The sequence below is a fragment of the Mesoplodon bidens genome, assembly GCF_964165515.1.
Source record: "Mesoplodon bidens genome assembly, chromosome: 5".
NCBI lineage: Eukaryota > Metazoa > Chordata > Mammalia > Artiodactyla > Ziphiidae > Mesoplodon > Mesoplodon bidens.
The window spans coordinates 11,547,164-11,561,555 of NC_138161.1; positions in this window are offsets into that span (position 1 = coordinate 11,547,164).

Below are 14,392 nucleotides of genomic sequence, written 5' to 3' on the forward strand. Positions count from 1 at the left end.
TGCTTGTTCACTGACCAACTTCTCAGCCTAGAGCTGCATCCAGCCTTTGCCACCAAGACAGCTCATGTCTATGAACTGTAAACACTGAGAACAATGAGAGGGTTTTCAGATGTGTTGAAACCAGTGCCCACTTGAATTCGTTTGCAAGAGCTGCCATAACAACATGCCACAGATGGATGGCTTAGAACAGCAGAAATGGATTGGTTCACAGTTCTGGAGGCCAGACGTCCGAGATCAAGGTGTCCCCAGGGTTGGTTCCTTCTGAGGACCACAAGGAAGGTGCTGCCCCAGGCCTCTCCCTCAGCTTCTGGTGGTTTGCCGGCCATCTTTGGCACCCCTTGCTTGTAGAAGATCACCCCAATCTCTGCCTCTATCGTCACATGGCATTCTCCCAGTGTGCACGTCTGTCTCTGTCCCAATTTCCCCTTTTTATAAGGACACCAGTCATATTGGATGTGTGTCCACCCAGATGACCTCATCTTAAGCTGGTCGTCTACAAAGACCCTAATTTCCCAGTTAGGTCACTTTCACAGGTACAAGGGTTAGGACTTCAACATCTTTTGGGGGAACACAACTCAACTTATAACATCACTCTTCAGGTAGAGAAATAAAAGGCAGCTTTAAACTGACATTGAAGTACAGTAACTATTTATTTATAGTCCAAACTGGGATGTTTTATAAGAATGAAAGGGGGGTACCATTAATAATTTTGCAGGGACAACAGGCATAAGCCAGGACTGTCCTAGGCATGCAGTCTGAGACTTATGGCCACCGTCTGTGGCGAGGTTCATTGTCCAGCCCTTCCCAGGCAAGGATGCATTGTACCTTTACTTCAAATCCCTCTTTGTTTGTGTTCCCAGCAAGTCCAGTCTGTTTTATACACAGACACAGCAATACTGAGGGATTAGCTGTATTCCAGCTGTAGTTAATTCACTGTTTCCAGTTATCAAATGCAAGCCCAATCTCAGCAATTAATTTGGCCAGATTAAATCAGGCCCTCTTACACCTGTTCCCCTGTTTAATTAGGCTCTAATCTTCCCAGGGGATTGGAGGCAATGGGGACAATGACCTGAGCCTTAGATTAGGAGGGTAGCATCAGACACCCCGCCATCACCATAATGGGACACCCCTGAAACAGCTCCAGCCCTTCAGTCCAGAAATTCGCCTTGACACCTGTGATCCCCCCAGCATGGCCGGGGGACCATCCCTTCCTTTGTTACAGACCTCCTTTCATATCCTCCCAAGGGAAGGAAATGCTCCCGGTGGTGCTGAGGTAATTGCTGGACAGGAGTCAGCCAGTTAAAGCTGCCCATTTAATTAACAGTCTGTTATGATTTACCGGGATAATGAGGTGGGGAACAAAGACATCGTTTTTTTTTCCCTCTCTGATATTTTGGCCTCTTTTCTTCCTTTTGGAAGATGACCCAGCGTTAATGAGAAACGAGTCACTTATTGTTGGGGTGCAAATAGAGAGATAAATGACATCAGTAATTAAGTCTCAATCCCTCTTTGGTATACAGAGCCATTTGTCAGGCAATATTATTCAATTAATTAATTCTATTAGGGCTACCACACTTCCCCAAATCCAGCCATTCAACCATCAGCAAGGATAATTTGTATGGTACAAAACTAGAATGGTTAATAAGTGGATATTGAACCCCCAAAGAACATATGTTAGCCACCACAGGAAACCTAGCTAGAAGCATTTGATTTGAGAACATGTAAAGTGCTCACAGCCAGCCATGTACTTCCTTTCATCAAGGATTGGACAAACATTCTGGCTATTTCTGAGTTCGAATGCCCAGAAGGAAAAAGGGGGACATCGGATTGGTCCAGCTCAGCTTCTTGCACCATATCAGTAGTCATTGTCAAGGTCTCTGCTCTGCCGCCCATCTGTGGCCAGAGAGGGAACAAGATGACATGAACTGTGACTAGTAAGGGCCAATTCTAAGGACAATATGACTGGAGGGAACACTTCCAGCACAGGAGCTCCCAAACTGTGTGGTCAGTTTGTCTGCTTTCTGTCTTCTCTCTGCCCATCCATCTCTCACCGCTCACAAGTTAATTTGGTCTCCGTTGACGCTCGTGTTAATAAAAAGCAAGCCCACATTCTCTTTGATTCCCTTACTCTCTCCCCGCTCCTTTTCAACTCTTGCCAACTTGTCTCGGCATTCTTTATCTCCCTCCTAGTGAGAAATTTGACTTCAGAAAAAGATAAATTAACAGTCCAGAACCACGTTTAAGAACAATCTAACGAAAGGAATTCGTCTCACGACATTCTAAAGAGAAAGGCCAGCCACTCCGTCATCATCTTGACAAATCCCCATTTACCTCTTCATCCGCCTCCAAATCAACCTTTCCTTCCACCACCAATATTAGCCTAAAGAAAATACTATCCCTGTTTCATTCATTGCCTTATTCTGTTTTGATTGGTTTCTAATTCTACAGGTGCATCGCAATCTGCCCTATTTCATTTTGATGCAGCAATATTTCAGCTGGATTCAGGATTAAATACGCTGGCATGGGAACATATCTATCACTCCCAGGAAGACACCTCATATTCCAAGCAGCTGACTTCCAAAGTCCAGAACATAATCTGTAAGTTGGGTAGCTGCCTACACAGTCCTAGCCCCTTTCTGATCTCTTGGCTAATCAAGTCATCTTTTGTCCCCTAAGCCCATTCTCTGGGAAGGAGTGTGAAATCAACATTGAAGACCACCGAAGCTCGAAAGCCAGGGTGTGAAGGGAAAGACCCGGGGCCGTGGTTTTCAAACTTGAGCCGGCATCAGAATCACTTGGAAGGCTTATCAGAACAGATTGCTGTAGATCTGGGGTGGGATCCAAGAAGTGGAATTTTTAACCTCCCTCGTGTGGAAATGTGCCTTCAGAAAAAGATGGTCTCATCCAGGGGTCAGAAGTACTGTATCAGATCATACAGGTACAGGGAGGTAACTAGATTTTCAGAATCCCGAGTGTCCAGCCAACAACCTGGCTGATGCAAAGGCCACACTTCCCTGGAATGGATCATGGCAGAAGCAAAGAAGCCCTCCCTGACTGGGTCTCCTCTACTTTTACTTGTAGACAGAGACCATGCCTAGAGTGAGATCAACAATTTCCTTCTAATAGGCCAGCATCACTTGCAGTTTTATAATTAGATCTAGTAATAGTGCAGAAGTCTCCCAGGGTAGTGAGATTTCTGAATGTTTCTGCTCTGTTTGGTTTTGTTCTCGGCTTCTCCTTGATGTCACACGTACTCACAGCTGTTCAACAGGCTTGACAAGGCTTGGGGATCTCCTTCTACTGTTCTTCGTGTAAGACTCAGGCACACATGAACCCATTAGAGATGGATGGGGACCTGAAAACTCTAATTTTACATGACCTGATTCCAATGACCATCTGGTCCAGGGTTTCTCAGACTTCTCTTTAAACCCCATTCACAGACATAGAGAACCCAACCAATCCCTTAGCAATTCATCTTCTGTCTTCATTCTAGTGTATCCTAGCATCTTACTGTACCCTGGGTTCCCTAGAGAAAGCAGAGCTTTTGTAAAGGAAGGTTATTTTGGAGAGTGATCCCAGCAGACAGGAGTCAAGGACAGGAGGGAGTCAAGGGGGGAAGTGGGGAGATAAGGTGGCCATGTGGTTATCACGTCTCTGGCAAGGACCCTCTAAGAAGCTGTGTAGAATGCACATCAGAATTTTCAGCCTGATGGAAGAAAAAGACAAGCATTAACCCATAGACTCCTATTCCCTTTCGGAGCGTTGTCACATGAAGTGCTGACACCCTCACAACTTCCAGGTTGCACACACATGTATATCAGGATACCGTCCCAGAGAAGGCCAGGGCTGAAAGGGAGACACAGGGTGCAGCTGAAACAAGGCACCGTCTGGTTACGCCTGCACAAAGCTGGTTCCCCAGCAACAGCTGGCATCAAAGGTGGGCCAGAAGGTGAGAGACATGCACAGAAGATGTCCAAGATGGTGTACTATCAAAAAGAAGAAACTAGGGCTTCCCTGGTGGCGCAGTGGTTGAGAGTCCACCTGCCGATGCAGGGGACATGGGTTCGTGCCCTGGTCTGGGAAGATCCCACATGCTGCAGAGTGGCTAGGCCCATGAGCCATGGCCGCTGAGCCTGCACGTCTGGAGCCTATGCTCCACAAGGGGAGAGGCCACAACAGTGAGAGGCCCGCCTACCGCAAAAAAAAAAAAAAAAGAAGAAACTAGGAGTAAAAAAATGGTTTATTTTTTATCCACATATATTATAAATCTCATATTAGTATAATCTTTAATATTTAGCATATTTAAACATTTAATTAAATGTGAGGATTAACACTGGATTTCAGGAGTGTGTCTAAAACCCAGAAACCTTCCAGTGTGCCTACATGCCCTATTTCTAGAAACTTGTACCATTTCTGCACCCAGTGGCACTAGGAAACACTGACTAAAGAGTACGTTTTATGATCACCAACATCAAGGCCATCAGATACAAGGAGGAAGTCAATAAAAGAGTTACTTTGTGTGAGCTGCTTGGCACTCACATTAAAATATAGGTTTGGAGCATCAAAGCTTGCTTTCATGACCTCATGTCTGAAATTCTTATATTTTGTGCTTAAAACATCAACTAGTCGCTATTTATAATCACTTCTGTATGATCGTTTGTTCTTGATTAAGTGAAAACCAAATTTAGACATAATTGTCACTGTCTTTTCTTTCTGTAACACTGTTGCTGAGGTCCAGGGGCCTCTTCAGAGGGACAGATTTTGATGCAAAAAAGATCATATTTAGATAAAGAGAATATTATTGTCAGGCAATTAACTGAATTATTAACATGAATTTCAGCATCTGTGTTGCTAATGCTCCTGGTCTTTAACAAATGATCCATTCAGGATATGGACCAAAGAACATATGGCGAAGAATAAAGGCCACTGGAAACCGTATCAATACCTCCGTTAGAAGCCTTGTGGTGGGAGCGGGGGATTCAGCTCCCCGTGAAATCAGGCCGAGGCCGCTCCAGAGCGAGCATGCTCAGTCGAGCCCCCTCCCCGCCGCGCATGTGTACATGATACCCACCCGCGGGCTCTGAGATCGTTCTGAGATGAAAAATAGAAGTATTTACATACTTTCTAAAAACTTTCTCTCACTGAAATTTTCAAAAATATAGAAAGTATTAGAATAATGGGCCCTCAAATACCTCACCCACCTCGATTATGGGCAACCTTAAATACGTTTTCTTTTTTAAAAAATTTTAACAGGCATCATTTTTTCTTCTAAAGACAGGAAACCCGGGAAGATTTTCATGACCCCCTGAGGGTTTGTGACCTGCTGGTTCTTTGGTTCACTGACCTCGTTCAATCCTCTCTTTATGCAAGGGAACGCTCTGCATCTCCCATTCTCTCTGGCTATCTCTCATGCTTGCAGCCAATTAAGTGGACTCTGTCTATGATTTCAGCAATGGTGACATATAATCCCAGTGTTAAACCATGGAATTTTCCAATGCAAGAAGCAGCAGAAAACGAAGAGAGGAAACGTTGCCATGAGCAAAGGCTTCTCAACACAGTATCTCCAACTGCGCTACAAAGCAACCCAGCTTTTGGATGAAGAGTGAGAAAAAAAAAAAATCTGACAATGGAGTGATTGTTCTCCCTCCACAAGCAATCCTACTATTTCTAACCCCTCCATGAGCTGTGCTGGCAAAGGCAGACATCGCTTAGGTCTTCCTCAAGTGGCCGGTAACCCCAAAGGCAAAGGGGAAGGGACCCATTGTTTCCAGGAAACGAAAATCCCACGGCAGGATCGGAGCCACCACGACCTTTCCTCGCCAGACAAAGAGAGGGGATGAGCAAGGCAGCTACTCACCTGTCTCATTTGTTCAAAGAACCCAAAGCCAGCGACATGGATCCGTTTCTTGCTTTTTGTCCAACCACTTGCCTACTACTAGAAAAACAACCGAGGTCTGCCAAGAATCTGCAATCTTCTGAATCTCAAAATAATGACTAGCCTATCCAGCGTTTCCATCCAAGGAATTGTTGGTTCCTATACAAGAAAACCCTTTGGGGTGAGAGTCAGGAGTCCAAGAAGGCATGTGGTTATTTTTTGCCACACTCTGGAAGGAAAGGGAAATCTATTTTTGACACCAGCTTTCAGATTTCAAATAACATCAGCCTGTAAAGCATACCTAATTTAAATGTTGATTCCAAATTTTACTTTAAGGTTTTTTGGTCTCCTCTAAGCTATTGCTTCAAGCGCGCACATACACTCTCACACTTACATTCTCTTTTCTTGGCATATCTGAGCAAAAGTTTTAGAATAGGATAAGGAATTAACACCCCCATTTCCATCTGACAACTTTCATCTTTAAAAAAATAACAATAAACAGGAGCGATCAAGTGGAGAGTTTGATTGCTTCATTCAGGCTGTAACGCTTCTAAGTCTGGTCATGGTACTCGATGCAATGAGTTGTTAAAGACTATGTTTATGAGCTATGATGGGAAAACGAGACGCAGATGGGTAAGAGGGAAGCAAAGGACTCATACAGTAGTTTTGGAATATTCCAGCAGGTGTGTGAGTCATTACATGTCAACCCTGAACTGAAGGCAGAGATCAAACATAAAGTTCACTGAGGGTTTGTGAAAACTAATAAGGATTGTAACATCACTGACAACCTAATCACCCCATTTGTATATAGACACAAAAATGATTTCTCCATGTGAGGGCCCCTTGCTGGAAGGGAAAGCCAAGAATATACGTTTCATTGTTTTATAAAGAAAGAAAAAAAAAATATATATATATATATTTCCAATACTCATGAAAGCATTTGCAGTCCAGAGTTCAGCTAGCCTTTTAATTGAAAAACAGAAAGCTACACCTAAATGATTCCTAATATGAAAGAATAGAGTTGTTTTTGCCATTAACTCATTTCAAAGGGAAAGAAAATTACTTTTCTTCAGAGATGTTGGTTTGTATTGTTTATCCAAAGTAAAATAAAATTACAAAATGAAAGCAGCTTTCCCTGCCCTCCTCATCTCTGCTTTACCAGCCACCCACCTTCTCTGAACCTCTGGAGACTGTGGTGGATGCTCTCTTAGGCTACCACCTTATCTTCCTCTAGCCATTTGTGGACAGGTCTTCTCACCCCTGGCAGCCACCTTGACCTATCATTGTAGCCCCCTACAGGGCTTTAAGTAGGAACTTATGCAGTATTGTTGAGTGACTGAATGGAATGGATTTAGTAACTATAAGATTTAAGGGATGTTTGTCAAATTAACCTCATTCTATGAAAATAGGAAAGATGGAAGTGAAAGAAAGTAAAAGCCACAGTTGTAGGTTTAGTATCAAACTTAGACATGGAAATAGTAATGCAAATATTAAACTAAAAGGAAACAGAGTTAGAACCCCTATTGTGTTCTATTGGGTGAGCAGCCTTGCCAGTGTGCCTGGGAATGCTCGCTCTAGGACTGAAATTCCCACATCCCAGGAGACCACTCAGTCCCAGGCAAACCTCGAAACAGGTGATCACCCTGCAGGCTATCAATGACTCTCAGAGACCAAAATTCAAATGCTGACTTAGTTGGAACTCAGCAAGAGCTCAGAGAGCTCATCACAAATGCAAGATACACCCTACCCACACCCCACCATGAGTCTCCATCTCAACCCACCCCCGTTTATTTCCTTCACTGCACTTTAAAAATGTGATTATTTTTCTGTTTATTCATTTATTGTCTGCTCTCCCTACTTACTGTGAGCTCCATGTGGTCAAGGGAGTCATCTAGCCTGTCTTCCACTGTAGCCCTAGAACATTTCCTGGCAGAGGACATTCAAGAAATATGTCTTACATGGAAACAACCTAAATGTCCATCGACAGATGAATGGATAAAGAAGATGTGGTATATATATATACCATATATATATATATATATATATATATATATATATATATATATATAATGGAATATTACTCAGCCATAAAAAGAATGAAATAATGTCATTTGCATCAACATGAATGGACCTAGACATTATCTTACTAAGTCAGTCAGAAAGAGAAAGATAAATATCATATGATCTCACTTATATGTGGAATCTAAAATATGACACAAATGAACTTATCTACAAAACAGAAACAATCTCACAGACATAGAGAATAAACTTGTGGTTGCCAAGGGGGAGGGAGGGTGGGGGAAGGATGGATTGGGAGTTTGGGATTAGCAGATGCAAACTATTATATACAGAATGGATAAACAACAAGGTCCTACTGTGTAGCACAGGGAACTATGTTCAATATCCTGTGATAAACCATAATGGAAAAGAATATGAAAAAGAATATATATATATATATATATATATATATATATATATATCTGAATCACTTTGCTTTACAGTAGAAATTAACACAACATTGTAAATCAACTGTACTTCAATAAAATAAATTTTAAAAAAAGAAACATGTCTTAGGGGCAGACCTCTCCCAAATCATGGAATCTAACAGAATTTCTGTATTCTACTGATTCCAAGATATACAGTTTTGCAAAAGTTAACATCTCTGGAATCCGGTGCATCTGAGTCAATGGTGCCTTTCAAAAGCCATCAGCCACCTGGCGGTCATGACATGGAGGCCATGGCCTTTGTGTATGCACTCACTTGGTCATAGCTGTTTACACTGTCCTCACTTCAGCTGAGGTATGTGCATCTGTTAACTTGTGCACTTAACTGTCATTCAGAATGTCGTCAAAAAATTTTTCACTATGATTCAGCATTGAAATGACAAGCTATTTTGTACTCAGAAAGGCACAGAAGCCAAGCAGTAGGATGTCAATGTGATATTAATGAAGAGTACTTGTCATAGAGGAATGATCATAAGTCCACATTTTCTTGTAAAGGAACAACCAAGTGCCTTAGAAACTGCAGGAAGGAAGATACCCACAAAGTCAGGGAAGCTGTGTTACTTTCTATTATCAAAATATTTGCTTCATTGCCAAATCCTTCAGAAGAGATGAAGATTAATTTCAAAGGAATCTGATATGATTGATTCATATGTCTCTCAGGACTGTTGTTAAAGGCACCTGTCATAGTCTATTGGAAGCGATTTTCCTCTCTTGGTGCATAAAATGATGGTAGAGCTTACAATCAAGGGCATCTTAGACTTGACTTAATGAAATGAGGTATTAGCCTCTCCCAATCTTTTATTCAGGTCTATGGATCACCAAGGAAAGTGTTGGTACATGATAGGGTCAGTGAAGTGTAGCAACTCATCCAGTCTGTACAACTTTTCCAGAACCTTCTGGTGATTGAGTTCTCTACCAGCCCCTGCTACTGGCTGAGCAGAAGGGCTCTCCAGTTCCAATTCCAACCTTAGCTTTCAGGTCTCCATAAATTTCCCATTGGAACCCCTCATGCAAAGTACCATCTGTGCTTGCTCAGTTCTGCCCCTCACCCGAGACTCCTTGTTAAGCCGGAATGATTCCCATTTGCATTATTTTCTCAACACTGCACTTACCAAGTCTTGCCCTACAGGACATGAGAAATCTCAAACGCCAATTCCCATGTGAACTTTTAAAAAAATTAACTAATTTATTTACTTATTTATTTTTGGCGGTGTTGGGTCTTCATTGCTGCACGTCGGCTTTCTCTAGTTGCAGCGAGCGGGGGCTACTCTTCGTTGTGGTGTGTGGGCTTCTCATTGCAGTGGCTTCTCTTGTTGCAGAGCACGGGCTCTAGGCACACGGGCTTCAGTAGTTGTGGCTCGCGGGCTCTAGAGCGCAGGCTCAGTAGTTGTGGCGCATGGGCTTAGGTGCTCTGTGGCATGTGGGATCTTCCCGGACCAGGGCTCAAACCCGTGTCCCCTGCATTGGCAGGCGGATTCTTAACCACTGCGCCACCAGGGAAGTTCCCATGTGTACCTTTTTTGGACACTTATTTACCATTTTGATGACAACAGCTGCATAATTCTGGAGAAAGGATTTGTATATTTAACTGTGGTCCCTCTACAGGATGGAAGCAGGAGATGCTCAGAAACAATGCAGGTACCACAACACAAGACAGCAGAGTCATTGGAGAGGGTCCAGGGCATAGTTATCAAAAGTGAGCATATGTTGGGTTAAACAAAATGTGCCCATTTTTCTTAAAGTCTTTCGAGTCCCTCAATGCATCGTTTTATGTTTAATAAGTCATTTCATAGTTCGTTCATTCATTTATTCTTTTATTCTCCAAATAACTGAATGCCTACTGTATGCCAGTCCACTCTACTAGGCTCAGGGCATAGAAGGATAAACAAAAAAGAGACACTTTTCTACACAGTATATAGCACAGAATGGTTTTTAACCTAGAGCCCATAGACCCTCTCCCAAAGTGGTTCATGAACGTGGATGGGAAAAAATTTACAACATTGTCTTCACTAACCTCTCACTGCTGGAAAACACTGATTTGTCTCCATCACTATCATTTTATTTCTTCATATAAAATTCTTCATAGAGTTTCATTTAAATGGAATCATGCAGTATGTAGAACTTTTTTTTTTTTTTTTTTTGCGGTACGCGGGCCTCTCACTGCTGTGGCCTCTCCCATTGTGGAGCACAGGCTCCGGATGTGCAGGCTCAGCGGCCATGGCTCATGGGCCCAGCCACTCCACGGCATGTGGGATCTTCCCGGACCGGGGCATGAACCCGTGTCCCCTGCATCGGCAGGCGGACTCTCAACCACTGAGCCACCAGGGAAGCCCAGTATGTAGAACTTTTGAGATTGGCTTCTTTCACTCGTCATAACAACTTCAAGATTCATCCAAGTTGTTGGGTGTCAGTAGGTCATTCTTTTTTATTGCTAAATTGAGTAGTATTCCATAAGGATGTACCACAGTTTATTTACCCATTTATCCATTGAAAGACGTTTGGATTGTTTCTAGGTATTTATGATTACGAGTAGAACTGCTATAAACATTCATGTACAGGTTTTTGTGTGAACATACATTTTCTATTCACTTGGGTAATTCCTTAGAAGTATGATTGTTGGGTCATAAGCTAAGTGCGTATTTAGCTTTATAAGAAATTGCCAAGTGGTTTTGCAGAGTAGTTGCGCAATTTGGCCTTCCAAACTGGCAATATATGAGAGTCCCAATTGTTTTGCATCATTCTGAGCACTTGGTATTGCCTGTAGTTTTTAATTGTCACCATTCTATTTTGCCATTCTAGGTATGTAGTTATATCTCTTCAGGGTTTAATTTGCATTCTCTAATGGTCAGTGATACTGAGCATCTCTTCATGTGCTTATGTACTGCTGGATATTTGCCAATATTTTGTTGAGAATTGTTGCATCTGTGTTCATGAGAGAAATTGTTCCATATGCTTTCTTTTATTGTACCATCTTTGTCTGGTTTTGGCATCAAAGTAATGCTGGCCTCATAAAATGAGTTGGGGAGTGTTCCCTCCTATTCTATTTTCTAGAAGAGACTGTATAGAATGCATTGTATTTCCTCTTTAAATATTTGATAGAATTTGCTAGTGAAATCGTCTGGGTCCAGAGATTTCTTTTACAGAAGGTTTTAAATTACAAATTCAGTCTTCAAAATAATTTTAGGGCTATTCAACTGATCTATATTTCACCTTGAGTGAGTTTTGGTAGTTTGTGTTTTGGGCAGAATTTGTCCATTTTATCTAAATTGTCAAGTTTATGACCAGAGTCCATAGTGATAACTCCTCTTTCATTCCTAACACTGGTAATTTTTGCATTCTCTTTCTCTGCAGTCTCTGTATAGATTTATCAATAAAATTGAACTTCTCAAAGAACCAAATTTTAATTTCACTGATTTTTCTCTATTGTGTTTTAAATTTTATTCAGTTTCATTGCTTTATACTCTTACTTCTATTATTCCCTTCCTTTTGCTTGTTTTGGGTTTATTTTACTCTTCTTTTTCTAATTTCTTAAGGTAGCAGCTTAGGCTGTTGGTTTGATACCTTTCTTTATTCTAATATGAGCATTTTAATCGTATAAATTTCCCTCTAAGCACTGCTTTTCCTGCATCCTACAAATTTTGATATGTTATATTTGGCTATTCATTCAGTTCAAAATATTTTTCTGATTTCCCTGAGACTTCCTCTTTGACTCATGGATTATTTAGAAGTGTGTTGTTTAATTTCCAAGGGTTTGGAATTTTCCCAGTCATTCTGTTACTGATTTCTAGTCTAATTTCGTTATAGTCAGAGAACATACTTTGTATGATTCCAACTTTTTAAATTTTTTAAAAAATTATCTTATGACACAGGATATGGTTTATATTGGTAAAGGTTCCATGTACACTTGAGAAGAATGTATGTTCTGCTGTTTTGGGCTGGAGTGTTCTATAAATGTCAATTAGAACCAGTTGTTTATAGTATTGCTCAGTTTTGTATACTATACACTTGCTGGTTTTCTGTCTGCCAGTTCCATTGATTACTGAGAGAGGAATGTTGAAGTCTCCAGTTATTATTGTAGGTTTGTCCGTTTCTTGTTACAGCTTGGTTAGTTTTTGTTTCATACATTTTCAAGTTCATTTACCTGGTACACATCCATTTAGGATTGCGTGACTTCTCCTTGTGTGAATTTACCACTTTATCACTATGTATTGTCCCTTTTTATCCCTGGTAATTATCTTTGCTCTGAAATCTGACTTGTCCGATATTACTCTAGCCACTCCAGATTTCTTCAGAATAGTGAAATATATATAGATATTTCCATCTTTTACTTGTAACCTACCTACATCATTATATTTGAAATGAGTTTCTAATAAACAGTATATAATTGAGTCATTTTTGAAATCTGTTCTGACAACAATCTTTTAATTAGTGTGTTCAGTTCATTTACATTTTATGTCATTACTGGTATTTAGGACTTAGGTCTACCATTTTATTATTTGTTTCCTCTTCGTCTCTCTATTTTTAGTTTGTGTATTTCCCTTTTTCTTCCTTTCTTTTAGGTTATTTAAACATTGTTTAGTTTTCTATTTTAATTTATCTATTGCATTTTTACTATTTTGTGTAATTTTTTTCATTTTTATATTTTTTATTTTTTTTAAACATGTTTATTGGAGTATAATTGCTTTACACTGTTGTGTTAGTTTCTGCTGTATAACAAAGTAAATCAGCTATACGTATACATATATCCCCATATCCCCTCCCTCTTTTGTGTCCCTCTCACCCTCCCTATCCCATTGCTCCAGGTGATCACAAAGCACTGACCTGATCCCGCTGTGCTATGCAGCTGCTTCCCACTAGCTATCTATTTTACATTTGGTAGTGTATATATGTCCATGCCACTCTCTCACCTCATCCCAGCTTACCCTTCCCCCTCCCCATATCCTCAAATCCATTCTCTACATCTGTGTCTTTATTCCTGTCCTGCCCCTAGCTTCTTCAGAGCTATTTTTTTTTTAGAATCCATACATATGTGTTAGAATACGGTATTTGTTTTTCTCTTCCTGACTTACTTCACTTGCATGACAGAATCTAGCTCCATCCATCTCACTACAAATAACTCAATTTCGTTTCTTTTGAAGGCTGAGTAATATTCCATTGTATATATGTGCCACATCTTCTTTATCCACTCATCTGTTGATGGACACTTAGGTTGCTTCCATGTCCTGGCTATTGTAAATGGAGCTGCAATGAACATTGTGGTACATGACTCTTTTTAAATTATGGTTTTCTCAGGGTATATGCCCAGTAGTGGGATTGCTGGGTCATATGGTAGTTCTATTTTTAGTTTCTTAAGGAACCTCCAAACTGTTCTCCATAGTGGCTGTATCAATTTATATTCCCACCAAGAGTTCAAGAGCGTTCCCTTTTCTCCACACCGTCTCCAGCATTTATTGTTTGTAGATTTTTTGATGATGGCCATTCTGACCGGTGTGAGATGATACCTCATAGTAGTTTTGATTTGCATTTCTCTAATGATTAGTGATGTTGAGCATCCTTTCATGTGTTTGTTGGCAATCTGTGTATCTTCTTTGGAGAAATGTCTATTTAGGTCTTCTGCCCATTTTTGGATTAGGTTGTTTTTTTGATATTGAGCTGCATGAGCTGTTTGTATATTTTGGAGATTAATCCTTTGTCAGTTGCTTCGTTTGCAAATATTTTCTCCCATTCTGAGGGTTGTCTTTTCATCTTGTTTATGGTTTCCTTTGCTGTGCAAAATCTTTTAAGTTTCATTAGGTCCCATTTGTTTATACTTGTTTTTATTTCCATTTGTCTAGGAGGCGGGTCGAAAAGGATCTTGCTGTGATTTATGTCACAGAGTGTTCTGCCTATGTTTTCCTCTAAGAGTTTGATAGTGTCTGGCCTTACATTTAGGTCTTTAAAACATTTTGAGTTTATTTTTGTGTATGGTGTTAGGGAGTTCTAATTTCATTCTTTTACGTGTAGCTGTCCAGTT